Source organism: Herpailurus yagouaroundi, unplaced genomic scaffold, assembly GCF_014898765.1.
Source record: "Herpailurus yagouaroundi ecotype Mexico unplaced genomic scaffold, PumYag 29, whole genome shotgun sequence".
NCBI lineage: Eukaryota > Metazoa > Chordata > Mammalia > Carnivora > Felidae > Herpailurus > Herpailurus yagouaroundi.
The window spans coordinates 107,804,944-107,829,571 of NW_024412377.1; the positions used below are offsets into that span (position 1 = coordinate 107,804,944).

At 41.1% G+C, this 24,628-nt stretch overlaps 1 long non-coding RNA gene across 1 annotated transcript; it reads left to right on the forward strand.

Annotated features, from left to right (window-relative positions):
• Positions 1 to 3,989: 3,989 nt before the first annotated feature.
• LOC121015276 (uncharacterized) lies at positions 3,990 to 10,407 on the forward strand. Its single transcript, XR_005783732.1, has 3 exons — positions 3,990 to 4,072; positions 9,167 to 9,275; positions 9,823 to 10,407. It is a non-coding gene; the product is annotated as an uncharacterized LOC121015276 (long non-coding RNA).
• Positions 10,408 to 24,628: the final 14,221 nt, after the last annotated feature.

Sequence of the window (24,628 nt, forward strand, 5' to 3'; positions counted from 1 at the left end):
GCAAATGACGTCAGCCATATTTTTCTTTACTATCAGCATGTCAAAAGCTACCCTGGTTAATGACACGTCTCTCAAACTTCTCCTTCAGTCTCCAAGTCCATTGCAAAATTTCCAGCCGTAACCGTTAGTAAGTATAGCCAGGCTCAAATGTGGATTAAAATACATAATTAAAAGTTATTTTCGTAGGGAAGTGTTGTGATGTTAACAAATTGCTTTCTGAAAACTGATTTTTTTTTTAATGGGATAGTGTAGAAAGAGAATAATAAAACAAATAGAGCCAGTGTTAACAACTGGTGAATATAGGTGATGGGTAGGTACATGGTAAGAAGAGTTCATCCCCATAGTAAGTGTGTGTGTGCGTCTGTGTGTGTGCATGTGTCAGCGTATATGGGAAGGGGGCGTTGGGGTGTGTATGGAGAGTGAAGAGAGAGCAACAGTGTACTGATATCATAGTCAAAAAAGCTAAAGCGTAGGGAACTGTTATTCCCTTTCCTTTCTCTTCTTTCTAAGCAGGAAACGGAGTGAAGGGCAAGAGTTGGACTCACAAGTCCTGCATGTAAAGAGTGGCCAGAAAGGAAAGCAACTGGGCTAAAAACCAATTCTGAGTCCCAGTCCAAGAATGAGTTTTTCTCAAGTCAGAACGGTGGTTCCCAGACTTTCAGATTTCATGGACCAGTAAAATTTCAAAACTACTTTGGATTCTGATGTAGAATTGCTAACTTTTTACTTTGCCAAGTAAGGATATTAAAAAAAATAAAATAAAATAATCTATCAGTTACTATTACCATAAAAGGCACCTTTGTAAAAGAAAGTACATTTTAACTCCAAAAAACTAAATACATTTCACTTTAGTAGAAGTCACTACATTGTCCTTATTTTTGCATTTAACATATTTTTAAATAAGACTTTCTGCTGCAAATACACACAACTAAACAAGTGATTTAAGCACTAAAGGCAGGATAGTTCCAGAGTGAAGCCTACTGTTCTACAAGGTCCTGAAGGACCCAAGGGCTCCACTCCCACCTTCCCCCTCTCCCTGTCTCTAGGTGTCCATGGCTCCCTGCATCTGTGGGACAGTGACAAGTAAGGCACACATAGAAGAGCCAGCAGCTAGCGAAGATGAGAGGCTACTTCTGCTGGAGTGTCAGTTTCAGGGAGGAAGAGTGTTCACAGACCCCCAGCAAATTTGCCGTTAGGACGCAGTGACCAGAACTGAGCCACACTCCATACCTAGTACCTGTAAGACCGAAACGGCCTGCAGTATTTTTGCCTCTCTACTGGAAGCTGCCTCTGCCACGAGAGGCAGGGATCAGCTATTTGTAGGTCTAAGGGACTATATCAGGTCTCTGAAAGCCTCACCTGGGGCTACCATGAGTTTGAAGCCCAATATTTGGGAGCTAATCACTTAAAGCTTTCCTTGATGAGGCCTAATGAGCATATATCTACAGTCTAAGAAATGCTTTATTTAGTCTCATCCAAGTTTAGAGCAAAAATTTGTGTAAATAACCATCAAAGTCCTCTTGCATTGCAAGGGAGCCTAAAGAAGCCTGGCCAAATGATATCATAGCTCTGTTGGGAAAAGCGTGAATAATCTCCCATCATTTTACCCCCAATTGCATATGGACAATTACTCATCTTTATTAACAGCCTTCTTGAATTATTCATGAAAGCAAAGGTATTCAAACCCACAGAACCCGCGTTGCCATATAAAGGAAATTGTAACAGCTCCTGGTGAGAGGGGTTAGTGTGATTAAAACGAACTTTTTACTCTGTTGACAAGCCATGAAAAATGTGATAACCCACAAATAATTTTAAAACAATGTTTTAGCCTGAAGTTGCAGTCTCTTTCATGACATGTACCACCTCTGAAATTGTATAGAAGATAAATTACAATTTTAAGCAAAAACTGAAGAAACAGATTTCCAGGATAAGATGACAGAGTGAAGCAATAAGGTGGAAGCTCTCTTCCTCCCACCTAACAAAATGAAACAAACAAATAATGACAATAATAATAATAAGCCAGCAGCAAACAAATTAGAGAGGCAGAATAATTTTCTGCTGCCAGTATTGAAAAATGGTCCCTGAGGAAAAGTCGGGTGCAGCCCACAGTTAGATACAGCTTCTAATGTCTCCCCCACCCATCATAAATGGTAGGTAGAAAAGAAGGTGAGTCAACAAAATCCAACAAAATCCTGAAATTCGCATTAGTACTCTCCATCATGGAAAAGAAGCAGGGTCAGGGGCTACATAAGGTGGCTCAGGCAAAAACAGGGAAATTCAAGAGCAGAAGTCCCTGCCTACCACAACTGCAGGGATAGGAAGGCCACAGTCTCTGAAAAACAGTATGCATGCTCCTCAGCAAGTAAATGTAGGGTTAACCATATGTTCCAGGAATTCTATGTTTGGGTGTATGTTCAAAATAATTGGAAAGAAAAACTCCAAGAGATTTCTTTTACTTTTGTTCATAGAAGCATTATTCACAGTAGTCAAAATGTGGGAGCAACCTAAGTGCTGTGGACAGACAAATAAACAGAATGTGGGAGCGCCCGGGTGGCTAGTTGGTTAAGGGTCCAACTTCAGCTCAGGTCATGATCTCATGGTTTGTAGAGTCAGGCTATCTGCTGTCAGCATAGAGCCTGCTTCAGATCCTCTGCCCCCTTCTGTCTCTGCTCCTCCCATGCTTGCACAATCTCTCTAAATAAACATTAAAAAAATGTGGTTATCATACAGTAGAATATTATTCAGCCTTAAAAAGGAAGAGAATTCTGGGGATGCCTGGGGGGCTCAGTCGGTTAAGTGTCCAACTCTTGATTTCAGCTTGGGTCATGATTTCACAGTTCATGAGATTGAGCCCCACACTGTCAGCGTTTGGGATTCCCTCTCACTCTCTCTCTCTCTCTCTCTCTCTCTCTCTCTCTCTCTCTTTCTCTCTCTCTCCCTCTCTCTCTGCCCCTCCCCTGCTCATGTGCACACATGCTCGCTCTCTCTCTCTCTCTCTCTCTCTCAAAATAAATAAACTTAGAAAGCAAAAAGGAAGGGAATTCTGACATATGCTACCACATGGATGAAACTTGAGGACATTATGCTAAGTGAAATTAAGCCAGTCACAAGAAAGCAAATACTGTGTGATTCCACTTACATGAGGTACCTAGAGTAGTCAAGTTCATAGAGACAGAAAGTAGGAGGATGGTTGCTAGGAGCTAGAGAGAAGAGTAGTAAAAAATTAGTTTTAATGGGCACAGAGTTTCTATTGGAGAGAACGAAATGTTCTGGAGATGAATGATGGTGATGCTTGTAAGACATTGGATATGCTTATGCTACTGAACTGTGTACATAAAAATGGTTAAGCTGTAAATTTTATGTATCTTGGACCGCAATTTCAAAAAGAAAGAAATTCCAGGGGCCTCTGGGTGGCTCAGTTAGTTAAGTGTCCAACTTTGGCTCAGTTCATGATCTCATGGCTTGTGAGTTCGAGCTCCACATCAGGCTCTGTGCTGATGGCTAAGAGCCTGGAGCCTGCTTCAGAATCTGTGTCTCCCTCTCTTTCTGCCCCTCCTCTGCCCATACTCTCTCTCTCTCTCTCTCTCTCTCTCTCTCTCTCTCTCTCTTTCAAAAATAAATATATATTAAAAAAAGAAGGAAGAAATTCCAGAAGGTCTTGCCATCTTCTAAAGCACTGTGCAGATTTTGGCAAAAGATCCTAAGCCCTCAAGACAGGGATACACTAGCTAGATAAGTGGATCATGATACAGGGCTGTGATGGAATGTATTGTGGTTCCCAGCTGCTCCCCTGCTTCCCCCATCCTTGCCCTTTGCCATGTGACTTGAAATGGTCCCTGCTATGGAATAGAGTCTGCTTCCCTGCCCCACTGACTTTGGGCTTGGCCATATGACTCACTGTGTTTAGCAAATGGAATGTGAACAAATGTGATATACTTTATATCCTGGTCAGTGGTGGTTGGTTTTTTTCTCATTTCCTTCTGCCATGAGATTGTCTTGTCCAACATGGGTACTGCTTGGATGATTTCCATCTTGGATATTCATTTGAGTTCCCTGGAAGGACACATCCACAGTAAGTACAAAGAAATGTTGACGTGTTAGCACATATTGTGTGTAGCAATAGAGTGATCCTCTTGCACTACATTTTCTTGTCTCCATAACCCTCTCCCTCACTTCCTCCATTAGGGGAAACACTTCCTGAAAATGCTCTTAGAATGTTCTTTTCCACCACATGCTTGGCTTCACAATCTTGTGAGCCAGGTTCTAGCTGAGGATGACTATTCTGAGATTGTGTTGTGCAATCTGTCCTCCTCCAAATTTATCTAGAGAAATGAAAAGAGCCCATCCTTATGAGCTCATGGGACAATCCTGGAGCTCTTGCCAGAGCATCAAAAGGAAAAGCCATTGCTTCAAACAGACAGGGGTATCCAAACCTGGCGGGGTAGGGACGTTACTCACCATAGCCCAATCCCTCACCTTTCTTCCTTAGCTCAAATAAATACACTCTCCATTGTTCTTGGTTTTCTTTTCTATTTCAAAATTAAAAATTTTTTTCTTCTACTTGAGATGTGTAAGTTGTTAAATCTGGGGCAGATCCTTTCTTTCCCGATGTAACTCTACAGGAATTCTCGCCTCTTCCCTCAGTGTCTGCCCAAAATAGGTACAGTTATGAGAGCTGCCGCTGCCCACAAAGTTCAGGCTGCTGTCCCTTGGGCTGCGGAGCAGACAGAGGGAAGGAGAGAGGGTTTTTTGCTAAGAAGGCCTGTGGCAGAAGCCTGGATACATAAACTTGCCAGACAGAAAATAGCCCAAGATGATGATCTCAACTTATTCCTGATTGCTAATTTCTGGTTGCTGTACTGAACACAGAGTTAGAAACAGTGTGTGCTCGGAGGGTTTGCAGTCTAAACTGCCAGTGGTATGCCCTGTGCATGAGGCTGGTCAATAAATATTATTTGATGAGCCGGCAGTCTGTTAGTAGGGAGGGACTGGCTCTCCAAATAGCTCAAGCACTCAGTCCAAGAGGAGAGAAATGAGATTCTGCCAGAAGTTGAAAAGTAGTAACAAAATGATGAATAATCATGCCTATTTATGAGCAGGGAGTTTTTTTATACCACAGGCCCAGGTACTTTTGCACACAGCTCCCAACCCTGCCCAGTGGCCACAGGAAGTATGAGGGACAGAATCATCCCCATTTTTGAGGAGGAGAAATTGAGTTATGAAGACATGAGTCAGCTTTTCCGTGGTCATATGGTACAAATAGTCCCAGAGTTAGGTTTCCTGCCTTCCAGCCAAGGAAGGCATTTTTCAGATCTCTGGCCTCCTTCACAGGACTCTTCTGATACAAGTGTCACCTGCCAAACATCCAAAAAAGACCCAACATGGCTTTGGCTTTGATTCCAAGCTGGCAAACACTTGGTAATGTGAAATGGAGACCTTCCCCAAAAGGGGCAGGGGGAGAGCAGAGCAGGAGTAGGTGTGGCCCAGATCAGCGTCATGTGCTGGAGGGAAGCATACAGACACCAGACACCTCTGCTGTCCCTGATGTGTGGCCCTCCACAGGTGACAAACAAGAAAGACTTGCCCCACCCCCCGTGATCAGATCGCCAACTGAGACACTGGATAACACAGTTGGCAAATAACAGACTCCACATGTGGCTGGCTCAGCTCAGCCCCATCTTTGAAAATGAGCATATGGTTCAAAAAACCCTGTTAAGTGCCCACAGGCATTGCTGCCTAACTTCAGCTGGTCTGGGACAATTTGAAATGCCTCCATCCAACTTAAAACAAGAAAACCAACCAGCTTCCCCACAGGCATAGTTACCAGGTTGATTATCAGTAAAGGGAAAAAAATCAATACACTGAATAATCCTGAAAAAAAAAAAAATGAAATGGGAGCCAACTAGTTTAACTAAAGAAGCAAGATATTTATTTAAAAAAAAAAAATTTAGGGATGTCTGGGTGGCTTAGTCAGTTGAATGTCCCACTTCAGCTCAGGTCATGATCTCAAGGTTTGTGAGTTCAAGCCCCACATCAGGATCTCTGCTGTCAGCCCAGAGACCACTTCAGATCCTCTGTCCCCCTCTTTCTCTGCACCTCCCCCACTCACCTGCATGCATGTGCACACACTCTCAAAAATAAAAATAAAGCATTAAAAGAATTAAAAACCAAATTTAAAAGCCAATTCACCAAAGAAGATAAAACACAAAGCCAGGAATTGCCATTCGGTAGAGATTTGGCATATTTAGTGTGGTGGACCAGCTGTTGGAAATGACAGGATTGTTGTTGATGGGTCCAGACCTCCGGGGAGATGGATTTTGGATGGTGTTGCCATGGCCTGATAACACTTGTTTACATCTGTTCCTTGTAATACTAAAACAGCATTGTACTCCATGCCCTATGCCTCAGAAACCTAGCTGCTGTCCTCTTGGAAGTACAGACAACCATGTCTTTAAAAGAATCTCCCAAGTACAGGTCAGCCAGAGGGCATAGGTGACACTGGCAGAAAAAGCACTAGATGAGGGGTCAGAAGAGGTGTTTTCTACCTCTGCCTCTATCACCTCTTTGGCTACAGTTTCCTTTAGATAAACTGGAGCTCATACTTACCTAGCACACATGTTGATGTGAGGCTCAAATGACATCCTCAGTGTAAATGCAAGGTCTTGAGGTTGTTGGTGTCCCAAGGCATTGGCTTGTGGTAGATCTCAAGGTGGTCCTGTCCCGCCATCTCAGTCACATGTGGGCTTGGCCTGCCACTGCCCCTCGGTCCTTGGAGTATAAATGTGCTGCTATTTGGATATTCCTGTGGTTGGATCATCATTCCTGTTGGTTGATCGTCAACTAGTAACTGTAATGATACTCCAGTGTATGCCCTGTTCCTGGAGCATGTTTGCTAGAATCCAGTGTTGGCTCCAGTTCAAGCAAAGGTACTGAAGACTCTGGAAATGCCTAGACTATCTTCTAAGCTTGCCCCAAGAATCAATCCTACAGAAGATCATCTGACAAATCCTGTGACTCGGCACTATTCTCTCTATATTAAGGGAGAGGACTGAGGAGCCAGGACTAAAAACTGAAATCCAACATTTAATGAGACAAAAATCTTGAGATGATCACAGTGAATGTATGAAAACAAAAGACACACAGAAATCATGAGTTGAAGTTAGATTGTGAAGGACTAGAGTTGATGCCTTTCAGCATATCTGCTTAGCCCCTCTTCATCCTTCAGGTGAGAACCTCACAGCCATATCTGGGTCATATGGCCCTGCTTCCTTGGCTGTAGCCAATAAAGTGGCACCTTGGTGTGGATGGACTGATGGAACTCCCCGGAATGTGGAGCCAAGACTCAAGGATGTAGCCAGTCTCTGGGCGTGGCTGGACCAGTGGGACATATAAACTTGTGCTCTGTGGAGTGGACATCTTATGCCACGTGCATTGAGGCACAGAGAAAGCTGACCTAAATAGAGAGGAGAAAAAGCAGACACACAGAGACAGCCAGAGATGTGAGCCCATCAAACCCCAAGGAGGGAGTGGCTGCCTTAGTCTCTGACAGTGTCTCAGGGTTTGATTCTAGTCCGTTGTGAAAGGCACTTCCTTCCCTGCCATTCCGTGGGACGCTTCTGAATGCTTATACCACATCTTCCTTTTTTCACTTACACTAGGTTGAGTTCACTTTTTTTTTTAGTTTATTTCTATTATTTGCATTCTAATAACCTTAAGGAACTTGAGAAACTTTGGTCAAATGAAGTCATTTAGACGTTATTCCACAATCTGTGAGAACAGTGCACAGCCAGTAAACCGGTAGCTCCTCAAACCATCACTTAAAGAAAATATTGAAATGTATCTGACACAACACCTTGCACGTAACAGCCACCCAATAAATGGTTCTTGAATTACATGAATTAAGTCATGTGTATGGCACTAACTGTAGTTCAGTAAGGGAGAGGAAAACAGTGAGATAGGTCTTACTAACCTTCAAGACAATTAGATGGGGCCGACTGGGTGGCTTAGTCGGTTAAGCCCAACTTAGGCTCAGGTCATGATCTCACGGTTTGTGAGTTTGAGCCCCTTGGTGGGTCTCTGCTATCAGTACGGAGCCTGCTTAAGATTCTCTGTACCCCCCACCCCAGCCATGCATGCACCATCTCTCTCTCTCTCTCTCTCTCTCTCTCTCTCTCTCTCTCTCGCTCTCTCTCAAAAATTAAAAAAAAAATAAAAAATAAATAAGGCAGTTAGATGATCTGGTATTTAGATGTTCATCTCTTTTAGGTAGTCTGTTTTCAGAATTTGTCTCTATATTCTCACATCTAGTAGTATTTAGATGGTACAAGAAAGGCAATATTTATGGAAACGTACAGTAATTACAGGCAATGGATATATACTTAAAAATATTTATAAGTAAAGATTTTGCCCAAATACATATAAATATTGGACAAATACTGGTGGAAGAGGAGACTTAGACATGTCCCTTCCAGTGATGCAGTACTTCTCAACCCTGTCATTATGCTCTGCAGGTATCCCCCCACTTTTCAAAAGTTTGCCTTACACCACTTCCATTTTATGAAAGACCTGCATTAGTACCTGTTTTCACTAATTGAAAGAAATCCAAAGAGGAATTTTTTGCTTTTACCAAAAAAAAGGTGAGGGGCGCCTGGGTGGCTCAGTTGGTCAAGTGGCCAACTTTGGCTCAGGTCATGATCTCATAGTTTGGGAGTTTGAGCCTTGTATCGGGGTCTGTGCTGACAGCTCATAGCCTGGAGCCTGCTTTGGATTCTATGTTTCCCTAGGTCTCTGCCCTTCCCTCACTCACACTCTGTCTCTCTCTCTCAAAAATAAATAAACATTAAAAAAATTTTTTTAAAGGTGAAAAGCAAAAATCACATTCAGCATTTTTTAACATTTATTTATTTTTGAGAGACAAAGAGTAACAAAGCGCAAGTGGGAGAAGGGGGGGGAGAGAGAGAGAGAGACAGAGAGAGAGACAGAGAGAGAGACAGAGAGACAGAGAGACAGAGAGACGGAATCTGAAGCAGGCTCCAGGTTGAGTTGTCAGCACACAGACCCACCTGGGGCTCAAACCCACAGACCATGAGATCATGACCTGAGCCAAAGTCAGAGGCTTAACCAACTGAGCCACCCGGATGCCCAATATTTAGCATTTGTTTTGCAGCAAGCCTTTATGGAGACACCCAAGCAACGAGAGTGGTACTGCCACAATTCTTCCGGGGAACTACCCTCGGCGTCTCAGCCTCAAGCTGCACAGCTTTGAATCTGAGTCTGTGAGTATCTGTGCTTTATCTCTATTTTGTGTATTCATTAGCAAAATGTGTCCTAAGGTATCAGAAAAACCTAAGAGGGATTGCTCTTTGGGTCTGGGAATGCTCAAAAAATATTCCCTGTAAATTAATGGGAATTACTCCATCACTTTACATCATTTTGGTCTATGAAAGGTTTCATAAGAGCACCCTACTGCCAGATAGTGGGGGTGGGAGTGGGGGGAGGGGGGGACTTGTACTGAAGACTATGCTAGGATGAGAGAGGAATGGGCACAGACAAACCAGAGAATGAACACATAAATCACCACACGAGAGGATTTACTATTAAAGAATGAGGTCTTTGACCAGAGAATATTTGGCATGGAGATGAATTCTTAGTCTTTATACCTATCTTTAAAAATTTTAAAGATTTTCAGGTTGGAGAGAAAATAGACTTGTCATGGGCTATTCCAGAGAAGGAAACTGCAGGGGTACCTTTTTCATCCAAAACAAGCAATATTGTCCCAATATTATGTAGCTGGTATGTTTTTTCTTCCTCTTCTGTTAACAGCTACTGAGCCTTGCCTCACAGTGGGCCAGTCATGGAATCCGTGCCTTGGCTTTTCCCATTGTTTGGTATGTGACCCAGGAATTTTCCTTTCCATTTGTATCTTAGTATGTTCAGTCTTTGATAACAACATGCCACAGACTGCGTGGTTTATAAACAACAGAAATTTATTTCTCACGGTTTTGGAGGCTAGAAGTTCAAGATCAAGATGTCAGCATATTCACTTTCTGGTGAGGCTTTCTTCCGATTCATAGCTGGGGTCCTCTCCTCGTACCCTCATGTGGTAGAAGGGGCAAGGGCATTTTATGGGGTCCCTTTTATAACAACACTCATCCCATTCATGAGGGTTGCACCCTTATGACCTAAGCACCTCCCAAAGGCCTCACCAACTAAGAAAGTCATCCTCAGGGTGTTAGACTTTCACCATATGAATTTAGGGGGCACACAGACATTCAGACCAGAGCAACTGGGTTTACGTTGCAAGCAGCTGAATGAGTCCTGCCCAAGATCTTTAAGAGCTGCCTGACAAGAAGCAGGCACTCTATCAACAGTCAGTTCCTAGCATGGGACATGTCCACAGAGGGGCAAGAAGCATCTTAAAGAGAACTTTGGAGGAAGATGTCTTTTGCGCTGTGATCCCTCTAGCTTCCTGATCGTTGAAAAATAGTAATATTCTCCCTTCACAAATTATTCACTGGGGACAAAAAATAATGCATAGTACATGCCACATAAAAAATAAAAAGACAGCAAAAGGTTATAAATAAATTAATACTATACCCAATTACAGTGCAAATGTATTACTCAGCTCATTTTATTAACATCTACCTCTCCTAGACTACAAGTTCCTTGAGGACAGAGTCCGCGTCTTTCTGTGTTTTCTTTTGTTTCTATATCCCAGGACCTGGCAAACACTTTTTTAAAGAACTGAAATTTAAATGGATCTTTGTTTTTAATAGTTTTCAACATTTAAAGGAAACGACTTACTTTAATTCAGGGATTTACCTAAACCGCAGGTGTGCCCTGTCAGCTCGGGCTGTCATAACAAAATACCATAGACTGAATAGCTTAAATAACACATATGTATTTCTCACAGTTCTGGAGACTGGGAAGTCCAAGATCAAGTTGCCAGCAGATTCACTTCCTGGTGAGGGCCCTCTTCTTGGCTTATAGAGGGCTGCCTCCTCATTGTGTGTTCACAGGGCATAGAGGGAACAAGCAAGCTCTGGGGTCTCTTTGTCTTCTTATAAGGTCGCCAGTCCCACCATGGGAACCCTACCCTCATGATCTCATCTAAACCTTAGTCACTGCTCAAGGATCCCACTACCAAATACCACACACTGAGGGTTAGGGTTTCAATATATGAATTTTGTGGGGACACAAACATTCAGTCCATAATATATACTTATTAGGAAGGGAAATTCTCCCCAGATGTCCTCTTGGAGGAAGGCTGTGCACTGGGTAGAGCTCTAATTTCCCAATTCCCTGCAGGTAGAAGAGGGTAGCCTCTTGGGGGGTGTTTGAAGCAGGCCTTTGCAAATCACAGGATGAGATTGGCCCTCCTGGTGGGATGTCCTGCTACTGTGAGATTATATTAGCATTATCGTTCTTCCCTTAGCCCTAGACTCGACAAGACATGGAATCTTCCCTCCAGAAATCAGTCATGGTTAAACAAGCCCCACCAAACCCCAAACACAAAGCGCCACGACTGTCCAAACTGAACGTCCTCTGGCTCAATCCAGTGCAGCAGAAAGTGTTAGAATGTTTAAGCAAGATTTCTTGAGGCTTTGACGGCCATTATTATTGGTGTCTGACCCCCAACTGGCTTTCCTCAAGATCTCTCAGATCACCACGGGGCAAGGGCTTCAGAACTCCCTTCCATAAATTATCGTCAGTCACCATCCAATAGCATCCATTGGATGCCGGGATTACCAAACATATGGAAGCAGTGAGGAATTTTGAGGCTTTGTAATCTTTTTTATGGGCTAGAGGCCTTTACAGGGTGAGGGTGACCAGACAGTACTGTGATCTCCATTCCTGGAGAGAGAGAAAACTTAAAAATCAGTTAAGTATGACATTTGGGCTTACTATTAACAAGCTCAAAAGTTTCCAACACCCTTCCACAAAGCCTCGCAGCCTCCAAATGACTTCAGCTCCTCCGAGACAATCCACTGTGTGTCTGGGGCATCAATTTGATTTACAGAGCATTTCAAAATATTTATATATTTTTTAGGGTTTCCATCACAGCCTCAGCCAGTAACCTGCTGTGTTTGAAAATGTCTGGGCAGTAATTGTCATTGTTTGCAACAGCTATTTTGGACTCCAGTGAGCACTGTGGCATTTTGTAGAATCTAGGAATGCAATTACCAAAGTTGTATACATAATCCAAGTGACCTCTTGGCTTCAGAAGCTCAACCCCTAGGAAAAAAAAGGATAACAACAGCAAAACGTTTGTTTAATTTTTCTTCTGTAGTTGGTCAGTGGTAGGTGGATTATATTATGGCCAATTTGGCAAAAACATGATTAGTGTAACAATTCCTTATAAGTACAAAACAATGTTGAATTAAACATACAAGAGAGAATATGACTGGGATGATGGGCTTCTCTGACCCACTTTCCTACCTAAGTGTTTGTGGAGGAAATTAGATACTGAGGGGATGTCTGGGTCCTGTAATGATTCATCCTTCATGATGCAAGAGATTGTTTTTTTACCAATTAGAAGAGGGCCCTCTTATGTCATTTAAAAACAAGTTGCTAACAGTCAAGAGGTTTGTGTAAAGCAAAAAAAATGTATTCAATAAGAAAGAGACCATTTAGAGTCAGTAAATGAATTTACAAGTTGCCCTGTGTGTCATTAGGGATTTAGGTTTTTTGGATCTTATCAGCTTCTGACAGGCTCAGGTTACTCCCAAATTATTTTCTCTTCTCCTGCCCTGTGTGTGTGTGTGTGTGTGTGTGTGTGTGTGTGTGTGTGTGTGTGTTTGGCTTTCGATACTATCTGGAAACTGTACTTCGAAAGTCCTCTCGCAGTGTGAAGCAGACTTGTTAGACTTAAGTAAAGGACAGATAAACACAATCTCTTGATTTCCCAGTAAATCAGTGGTTTGGGTAATTCCTGCAAGAAATACAGAATTGCCAAGAAACAGTGTTGAAATTTCCAGGTTTCCTCTCAGAAAGAACAATAATTCATGAGATGGAAATACCCGTGATCATTTTGCTAACACCTCTCAGGCTTACACAAGAACTCTCCCCTCCTGTCTGTCTGTAAGCATGTGTGGTGCCTGAGGATCTGAACCTGGGTGAGGCTCAAGCCTGGGCCACAGCTTTTTCTCAGACTTAGTGCTCAGTGGCTGACATCGCTCCCCATGCTGCCCAGGACCCCTTGTTGATGGTGGTCTTTGCTTTCCAGTTTGTTTTTAGCCTGCCAAGAAAAAACAAAAACAAAAACAAAAACACTAGAAAACTAAAATTAAACTGAACTTAAATGTATCCAGTGACTCAAGTCCATAGAAATGGTCACCCAGGTGACCTTGGGCTCTCTCACTGTTTGTGGTCTATTTTTATTTATTCCACTTCTTTACTAACCCCTTCACTTCATCTACTGTTTCCCCACTCTTATAAGGAATTATACTAAGTATAGGCCAACACACCCATGTCCCTCCTGCACACCCCCAAAACAACACGTATGTTCTGAAGCACTATTCTACACCCTAGGCCCGGCTCCCCACATGTCTGTGAGATTAGCAAACACAGCGCGCTAGAAGCACACACAGGCTGTCTCTGAAGAAAAGCATTGCCAGCCAGCCAATCTCAGTGGGGGAAGAGCTGCTTCAAGACAGGCTAATCATTCCCAGTCGAGCTGGGTGCTGCAGGACTGTGTGTAGACAGCTGTCGGCCATGGTTACAGAGAAGGCAGCCGGCCCTAGGAGGCTAGGGAGGGGTCCAGAGCCCAGACTCAGGCGGTACTCAGATAACGGTAATAATAATTATATCTGAAGTGTCCACCACCTAAAGAGGTGACCTCATGCACAGTCTCTTGATAAATCATCCAGAAAGCTCCAGCAGGAAGTTGTCCTCAAGGAGGATCTCTAATTTTTTTTCTTTTCAGATTATGCACATGACCAAGATAAAATATCTTAGTGGCTACTGTTTACATAAATTATATGGCTCTGAAATGCCAATTTTGCATCCGGACAGGCAAATGTTTCAGCCTAGGGAGCTTTTATAATGTAAGCTTTACTAGGTACTTCCTCCCTCTTTCATGTATACTCAGTTACCCCGGTTTGTCTTTTATTACTGTAAGCATGGCTTTTGACTAAAGGAAATGAAAGAATTGACATTTTTGTGCATTCATTCATTCATTTTAAAAGGAGACTGATGCTTTTGTGATGTAAAGATGCTCCCTGGGAAGCAATGACAGCCTCTGCTGGAACAGAGGATCTAACAACAAATACATTATTCTTGTAGAATTTTTCCTTGTGCCAGGAAAGCAAAGTGATCTGGGCTTCGTGGGGGAAAGCTGCTCCAACCATGCGAATTCAAGGCACTGGTAAGGGCTCCAGATTCTCCCCTGTTCATTCCAACTGTAGGGTAAAATGCCTTGCACTGCTAGCTGCAAATTAACCCTTTAATATGTCTTTAACTCTATTAGAATCTGGATACCGGAGGCATAGGGAGGCTACAAATTTCTCATCCATCATTTATGCCTGGGTCTGAATGAAAGATTTAAGAGGCAGATTCTGAAAGAAGGGCATCACACAATGTTAGAGTCCAAAGAGTCTTCAGAGAGTATCCAACCCAAACTCCCAGTCCTACTTTATACTTGTAAGTGGTCCTTGAACAATGCCAAGTCAGTCTGTGGGACAGGTCTGTGGGAGGGTTTCTGTCTGGAATTCTTTCGTAAAGCAATATTGGTCCTAATTCTGTTGCTTGGAGCAAAATATAAGATATTCTCTTTTTTATGTAAAGGTCTCCGAATCCTTGAGGATAATCATCATGTTTCCACTCAGTGTCCTGTTCTCGGTTCTGGTCTGTTTCGTCACCCTCTTTTCTTATGGTATGATTTCTGGATCTCTCAGCTCCTAACTGCCATCTGCTCAATACACTCCGGTAGACTGGTGTTTTAAAAATGTGGTGCCCAGAACTGAACACGATATTCCAGGTGTTCTGTGGGTCATGTTCCATGACCCAAACAATACAATTCTCTTTAAAGAGCCCACTCTGATATTGAGCTCAAGCCCAATTTTCTTCCTCATGAAGTGGTATCAAGTTGTGTCCCTCCTGCTATCCTATGCTTATTTTTAATATTGAATTTATGCTTATCTATATTTAATTTCTCCTTGATGCTTCCAGTCTTGGTTGTATCTTGATTCTGGCATCTTTTGTACTTGCTGTTCTGCTTAATTTTGTGTCATTCTCAAATGTGACAAACAGCTCTCCTATATATGTTTACCAAAGTCGTGGATAACAATTTTGAATAAGAGATGGACAAGTCTGAGGTTTGCACATGCCACTAAGGATCTTGCTCCAGATGGAAACAGATCCACTGAATGGCACTTTTGCATTCTGTTCTGTTGTTTGTTTTTTGTGTTTTGAAGTAGGCTCTGCACCCGACATGGGACTTGAACTCAAGACCCTGAGATCAAGAGTTACACGCTCTACCGAATGAGCCAGCTAGGCACCCTTGCATTCTGTTCTTACCCACTTCCAACCATGAATAATCTTTATATGTCTCACAACTAGCACAGTGCCTGGCACAGTGTGACTTAACTGTTTGCTGCATGAATGGCATCCACTGTATTTCTCCACTACAACACACAAGAATAGACATTTTATATATGTCTTGCTAAATGGAATATAAATTCTGTCTGCACTGGCTTCTCTAATGTATTAATATAGTAGCCCATGTAAAAGGAAGTGAATTGGTTTGGAGTAACTAATTCAGAGTTGCATTTTTCCCCATCCAGGACTTCGACCTTGGCATAGCATACCTGCCATAGTTGGAAGCTCAGCCTTATTTGGAGGTTGACTACTCTGCTGATTAAGTACTAGTTTTCAGTTTTCTCTGCTATCCTCCAGGAGCGGAGAGCCTTTCTGTGTGATACCTGGGAAGTGCTTTGCTTTCATATGTCATTTTCAATTGCCTGTTATTTGCTCTCAGCCATTTATTATCTTTTCCTAAATGTCCATGGAGCTTAGCAATAGCCACTCAATTCCATTGGCTATAAAGTTACTATTTGTCTCATTTACCTCAAAAGCCTGATACTTTGCTCCAGCTCTTATATACCCTTCCACTGGTATCACATTCCAATTCACCAAAATCGGAGGCTTTAACAATTAGACCTCCATGTTGTGCCACGGGCTATTTGTGCCCCACCTACCACCAACTAGGCTGTAAATGACCCAGCTTCAAAAGTGATCTTACAATCTGTGCTACCAGACTTCTTCTGGTACCAGCTTCTCCAGGAAGCAGACTGAGACAGAATTCATCATGCAGGATGTTTGTTAGGGAGTGCCCTTATGATCAACACCTGTGAAAGGTAGGGAAGGAAGTAAGACTGAGAGGAGGGAGAGGTCAAGATGGAGCTAAAAGGGTCAGAGTTCTCCCACCTCGGGCAAAAATAGCTAGGCCTTTTTGACCCTCCTCCATCAGTTATTGGATGTGCCCCACCCCCACCCCTACCTCATCCCCCCCAATGGGGGGGGCCAAAGGTCAAGCCCTTGGGCCAAATGGCTGTCTGCAGCTAAGGCAGTCTCTGAAGAGGCTATCAACCAAAGTCTGTCCCCTAGCAGCCCTCCCAAAACCTAGAACAAGTTCTTCCTTGTCACCATGGGAGTCACTATCAAGATTATGCAATTAGGTAAGATTCTTTTATTAATTATTTAATAGTTAAGAACTTTTGCATGCCTGTTAGATGTTAGTGCTCCCAAAACTGATCTATAGATTCAACACAATCCCAATCAAAATTGCAGTAGACTTTTTCTTTAGAGAGAAAAACAAGCCTTTATACAGTTAATTTTAAATATTTAAAGGTAACTACACAAAGAATAATAAAAAGGAATATAACTTCCAAACAAGTGGAAAAGTAAAAAAAAAAAAAAAAAAAAAAAAAATTAAAACAAAAACCAAACAAACCCTGGACCAACCCAAAAGAAGGTAGGAAAGGAGATGACACAAAATTAAATGGTAAAAGTAAGTTCAAATATATTCCAATATGTGTAAATATTTGTTAAAAAACAGCAATTTTCAAATTGGATTGTAAAAAAAAAAAATTCAGCTATTTATGTCTTCAAGAAACAACTTAAAGCATAAACGTACAGAAAGCTAATGGAAAAATTGTACCAGGGGAATTTTTATTTATTAAGAATTATTTTTATTTTTATTTTTAATGTTTATTTCTGAGAGACAGAGAGAGACAGAGCACAAGCTGGGGAGGGGCAGAGAGAAAGGAAGACACAGAATCCAAAATAGGCTCCAGGCTCTGAGCTGTCAGCACAGAGCCCGACAGGGGGCTCAAACCCATGAACAGCGAGATCATGACCTGAGCTGAAGTCGGTCACTGAGCCACCCAGGTGCCCTCGGAAATTTTAAATAAAAGAAAGCTGGTATAGTAAGAATTATATCTGGAAAAAAAAAGTACATTTTAAGATAAAGAATATTTCATGAATAAAAAGTATATTATAGAAATAACATAATGATAATACAAAGATAAATTATTTAATAATATGAACAGTTTATTCAGGATGATATGGAAAAATCTGCTTACTTAATGATAATATAAACAATTTACTCAATGAAAATATGAAAATTTTAATTACTGATGTTACCACTCATTTTCTGGGAAAGTGTCACAATCCTGTACCTACATATGCACCTATAGCAGCCCTGCATATAAGCAAAACGTGACAAATGTACCACGTGAAACTGGGAAGATAATTAATCCATCACTTACAAGTTGCTAACATTGAGCAGCCTAAAAGTTAGTCTGATAATGGAGATTTGAACCACATAATGAGCAAACTTGACCCAATGGACAGAGCTTACACCATGCATGTGAAAGACAGAGACATACTCTTTTTGTGGACAAAAAAGGACTATTTAGAACTGGGCCCTAACATAAATCTTAATAAGTGCCAAATAACTGACATAACACTGATCCTTTTCTCTCACTACACTCAAATAAAATTAGAAATCAATAATAAATTGAAATCTGATTTCCTAAAGTCTAAGAGAAACATTTAACTATGCTCAGTATTATGATTCCACAGATGACTTTATGACTTTCTCTTGAGGTTTTTGTAATTTATTTCCCCATCACCAACCAAAGTCTTCTTGGCCAGAATTAAATCTAGCATAGCAGCTTCCTTGTTGTTTACTCCTTTTAAGAGATAAAATTGTAGGTAAGGAAGGCCAAAATTTTATCACATGTTCTGCTTTCAGTCGAATAATACTTTTAACACATGTCTACATGGTTAAAACATTTGACTGCTATTACATCAGTTTAATAATGTGTATTAAGAAAATATTATTGGGGCACCTGGGTGACTCAGCTGGTTGAGCTACCGACTCTTTATTTTGGCTCAGGTCATGATCCCAGGGTCGTGGGATCGAGCCCTGAGTAGGGCTCCACACTGAGCATGGAACCTGCTTATGATTCTCTCTCTCTCTCTCTCTCTCTCTCTCTCTCTCTCTCTCTCTCTCTCCCCCTCTCCCTCTACCCCTCCTGAGCTTGCATGTGTGCTCTTTCTCTAAAATAAAAAAAGAAAATATTATTTAAAATTAAAATATTTCTCACATGCTCAGTTTGGTCAAGCCATCTGCAATTTGCTCCTGTGACATTATCATCTCCATTTCTGAATTCTTTTCTTTTTCATCCAGATATTCTTTGTTTTGTCCATGCCCTCAGGTTTATGGATTCCCATATAGATTTGTACCTTTGCAACTCAAGTCCTACCACCCTAATCTCTACTCTTATCTAAATCTTTTCTTTCAGATTATTTTATTCATTAGAGTATTCCATTTCTTCGTATACACCGACCATACTTTTTCAGTAATACCCAGAAAAGTGTATGTTTCTAAAAATTTTTTTGGAACTGCTAGTTTGCCATATTTGTCTCCATCTTCTGCCCACGGTACACTGATACCACATACAAAAGTTTTTCCTCAACTTTCTTTCATTTTCTTTTCAACTTCCCACTATGCTTCTTTCCCTAAGGCATCTTAGTGTTTCTCAATATGGTACACTTCTACAGTTTTTTGTTTTGATACTTTTTACTCCATTTTTCATCCTGATTTCACTACTTAAGAGCTTTATTTTCTTGAGAAGTACTTAACCTCTTCTGTGCTTCAATTTTCTCATCTATAAAATGAGGAAAATAATAGTACCAATAGCTTAAGACTCTGTTAGAATTAAGTAAGTGAATTCATTCAAATCACCGAGGTCAGCCTACACAGAATAGCTGTTGTTAAATAGACTTGCTCTTGAGATTTAGTTTAGAATCCTCTTGATTTCTTTGATGCATCTTCTGCCAAATACATTCTTGTAGGAGCTTCTGTGGCATACTCTGTCTCACATTTTGGGTCACAGTTCAGAAAACTCATCCTCTTCTTTTTTTTTTTTTTTTTAATTTTTTTAATGTTTATTTATTTTTGACACAGAGAGGGAGACAGAGCATGAGTGGGGGAGGGGACAGAGAGAGAGAAAGGGAGACACAGAATCAGAAGCAGGCTCCAGGCTCCGTGCTGTCAGCACAGAGCCCGATGCAGGGCTCGAACTCACAGACCGTGAGATCATGACCTGAGCTGAAGTCCGACGCTCAACCGACTGAGCCACCCAGGTGCCCCAAACTCATCCTCTTCTTGACACCACTACTAGCAAAGCTGTTTGCTTACTTTGCATAGTCAGAATCATAAAATGTGGAAAAGATTTTTTTTTTTTAAATCTGTGTTCCTAAGTCCTTCCATCTCCTACCTGGCATCTCAGTCATTAGAAACACATTTCAGACTTTTTCTGATAACATCTGTTCTTTCCATACAAATCAGCAGATGTGGATGGGCTTAAATAAAAGTTACAGAGCTTGTAAGTAAGGTTGCTTCCATTATCCTTAGAGAAGAATGAATCATCAGCCAGTATAACTTCTGTGTTCTTCCCAGTGCAAAATATTTATATGCATTTCTATACAATAGCAATGAACAATCCAAAAATAAAATTAAGAAAATAATTTCATTTATAATATTATCAAACAGTATAAAACATTTAGGAATAAATGTAAAGAAGAAGGTACAAGATCTGCCCACTGAAAACTATAAAACATTGTTGAAAGAAATTAAAGGAGACCTAAATAAATGAAAAATATCCCATGTTAATGGATTGGAAGATTTAATATTGTTAAGATGGCAATAAACCCACATGCATCTACAGATTTACTGCAATTCCTATTGCCTTTTTCCAGAAATACGTAAATTAATCCTAAAATTCATGTGAAATTACAAGGAACCCCAAATAGCCAAAATAATTTTGAAAGAAAAAAAAAAGAATGAAGTTGAAGGATTCATCCTCCCCAATTTCAAAGCGTACTACAAAGCTACTATAATCAAAACATTGCAGTACTGGTATCAGCATAGATGATATATACATCAAAAGAACAAACATGAGAGTCCAACAATAAACTCATATATCTTTGGTCAATTGATTTTTGACAAGGGTGGAAAGACCATTGAATGAGAAAAGAATAGTGTCTTCAACAAATGATGGTAAAATAAGTGGATAGATAGCACATGCAAAAGAATGTAGCTGAACCTTACCTCACACCCTATACAAAAGTTAACTCAAAAAGATGGAAGAAAACAAAACAAAACAAAAAATGGATCAAAGATCTAAACATAAAAATTAAAACTATAAAACTCTTCATGTCCTTGGATTTGGCAAGGTATGCATTTTTAGGTATGACACCAAAAAGGAAACATCAGGAACAAATAGGAAAATAGATACATCAGACTTCATCAAAATGAAAATCTTTTGTGCATCAAAGGACCCTATCAAGAAATTGAAAAGGCAACTCACAGAATGGAAGAAAATGTTTACAGTCATATAGCTGATAAAAGTCCAGTATCCAGAATATATAAAGGACTCTTACAACTCAACAAAAAATACAAATAAACCAATTAAAGAATGGACAAAGGACTCGAATAGATCTTTTTCCAAAGAAGATATATACAAGTGGTCAATAAGCACACAAAAAGATGCTCAATATCCTTAGTCATTTAGTCATTAGGGAGACCCACACATACAATACTATTTGACATCTACTAGAATGGCTATGATAATTTTTAAATAGAAAAATAAGTGGTGAAAGTGTGGAGAAATTGGAATCCTCATACACTAATAGGAATGTAAAATGGTGCAGCTGCTGTGGAAAATAGTTTAGTGGTTCTTCAAAAAGTTAAACAGAATCACCATATGACACAGCAATTCTACTCCTACATATATACCCACAAATTTAAAAAGACATGTTCAAAGAAAAACTCGTGCACACATGTTCATAGTATCCCAAAAGTAGAAACACGTGTCCATCAACAAATGAATCGATAAATGAAATGTGGTATATCCATACAAAGGAATATTGTTCAACCACAAAAAGGAATAAAGTGTTGATACAGGCTACAGTATGGATGAGCCTTGAAAATATCATGCTAAGTGAAAGAAGGTGGAAACAAAGACTACATATTTTATTACTCCGTTTATATGAGATGTCCAAAATAGGCAAATTCTCAAAGACAGTAAGCAGGTTAATAATTGCCAGGGGCTGAGATGATGGTAGAATAGGGAATGACTACTTAACAGGTACTTTTGGGGCTGATGAAAATGTTCTGGAATTAGATAATGGTGATGGTTATATAATATTGTAAATGTACTAAAAGTCACTGAATTGTACACTTTAAAATGGTGTACAATTTTCCCAAATTGGGGGTGGGGGGGGGAAACAACCCTGAAAGCCAGATTCAGGAGGAAATTAAAAGTTAAGAATAAAAGACAAGGGTGACATTTTTGTTTAATCCTAAACATATGTCACGATTGACTGTTAAGCTGATCTTATAAATTTAAAAGATTTTGCTGTAAATCAGATAAAGGTAGGAAACTATATATTCCAAAACTTCTTTTTCTTTAATTTTTTTTTTTTTTACTGTAGAAGTAGATTTCTTTAAAAAATTTTTTTAATGTTTATTTTTGAGAGAGAGAGAGCGAGTGAGCATGAACGAGGGTGCGGCAGAGACAGGCAGATAGATCCAAACAGGCTCCAGGCTCTGAGCTGACAGCAGAGAGCCCGATGCAGGGCTTGAACTCACGGACTGTGAGATCATGACCTGAGCCGAACTGAGCCACCCAGGGGCGCCCCAAACTTCTTATAATAATCTTGTTTTATTTAATTGCGCTTTTTCCAATAAAATGCCTTATTGCATATAAACACCCCCCCAAAAAAGGGGGGGGCTAGGCAAATAAATAAGTATACTTACAGTTTAAATAGTCGGTGATTCCACTTGCCTACAGGCAAGGCCTCCTGAACCTTGGAAAAGAATTTGAACTTTTAACTCAGGAGTGTCCTGGGAAAGCTCAAGTTCTAGAAAAGTCATGGTAGCCACACTAGCAGAATGACATGAATGGAAATGAGGCTATTTGCAGAAATCAATTAGAAACTGTTTAGTGGCCTGGATGAGACTGATGGTGGTATATTAACAGAGAACATGACCCATTTATTATATTAATTAGAACTCTTTCAAAGAGACACAAATGACCTTGAAGGAGCTCTGTTAAAAGTAGGGAACTGTTGGCTCCAGAAACAAAATCATGGAACGGCAAGGCGGCTACTGACTCTGTGATGTCCGGATGGGGCAAATGGAATGCTGCTATCTCTATTTTTATTCTCATCTCTGCTTATCTCTGAAAGTTAGCTGTTCACTCTTTTAGTCCTGGGAGGGTGCACGACCTGTTGGTGGCTCTGAATCATGTCTTTACAGCTTCTGATGAAAGGAGACCTGTTCTCTTTAATTCAGAATAGATTCAGACTGTAGTATCCCAGGAAAAGCTGCCTTTGGCCAGGTTTGGATCACGTGCTTATACCTGGACTCATCTCTGTATCTGAGAGGAGAGTTGCTTTGATTGTCTAAGGGATATGATCATGCCAGTGGTCAGGAAGTAAGGAAAGTAGAGGGGGAGATGCAGGCGGTCGTGAGCAGACACAGAGGCACTGCAGAATTCATGGAACTTGGTGATTGACTGATAATGGAGGAAGGACAGAAATGAGCCAAGTATGACACTTAGATTTCCAGCTGTGGTGACTGGGAGGATGTTGAGGCCATGTCCTTAGGCAGGAAATGGAAGAGTAGAAGCAGGTTTGAAAGAGAAGACAGTGAGTTCACATTTGTACCTGGGGAGTATTAAAGAGCGATGGGACACCCTCTTTATCATCTTGAGATGATAAGAGACCTGATCCCTGGAAGAAACAGCTGAGCTGGATGGAGATTTGGGAATCATCAGCATTGAGACGGTCCTTGAAGCCTCAGGACTGGAGGCTGTCTTCCAGAGAGAATGTACAGTGAGAAAAAAGTGGTTGAGGAGGAACTCTGGGGAGCATCACCATCTGAAGGAAGGACTGAAACCACTAAGGAGGAGCAATAAGGAAGATAAACCAGGAGAGAATCCTGTTATGTGAATTCTGGTTCACAGTGGTTGGAAGAGCTGGCAAAGAGGGATCAGAAAGCTGGTGGCAAAGTGGAAGAGAAGCCTCTAGGAAATTCATAACCTCTCTGACAAGATAAGAACACATCACCTAACAAAGCAAGTAGTGTGTGATAGGTGCCAAAATGAGTTCCGGGAGGAAGGGAGAGAGGAAGCTCTATGGATTGGGATGGCCAGAGGAGGCAGAATTTAAGCAAATAGCCCAAAATGGGTAAGACATAGGTGCATGTTGGGAATGCGGGCAGGAATTCCAGATTGGAGGATTTCATGAACAAAGGAGGAACCATACCAGGAACATTCAGGAGGCTTGCTTGTGTTGAGGATTGATAAGAGATAACTTGAGGAAAAATGAGCTTGGGCCAGATGGAGAGGGCTTTGATTGCCAAGCAAAAACATCTGATAATAAACTTCAGTTAGTAGGGAGCCTTCAGAGGTTTTGGATACTCCCTTAAAGAAATTGTCCTGTGGTGTTTGTTTAGTTTTTGTTCCTGAGGTTTTTTGTTTTTCTTTTTGTTTTCCCCTTTATGGCATTGCTGTTGGACCAATCCCTGGAATAGAAACCTACTTCTCTTCCACAATGTGGTACTTTTCTCTTTTGGTTTAGAGAACATCAGGTGTGACTGTGACACGCCTTCAGTGTCTGAGCTGATCTGGGACTGTTCAGAAGCTTTCTCCAACAGGTAGTTAAGTTTTCTTTTCTTCCGTCCTATTAGTTCTAGTTACATCTCTCAGGGACCATGTGAAACAGTTCCATGTTCTCCTCGTGTTTCTGTTCTGAGGATGCTTATAGAGTTTCCACATTCCCTCTGCTTTGAGCTTAGCCAAGGTATACATGTTTAATTCTTTTAATCTCTCCCCCTCAGTCACTCCCTCTGGCCTCTTAATCATCCTAATTGCTCTTCTCTGAATGGCAGCCAACTCAGTATGTGCATCTTCCTTGTGAGGCCATGAGGAACATAGTATTCCACGTGTGGTCTCACTGGACCCATATATTACCTCCCAGTTTCATCATCTGATGGCTGGACACGCGGGGCCCGCACCCCTCCTGCTCTCCCCCTTCCCACAGTGCAGCCTGG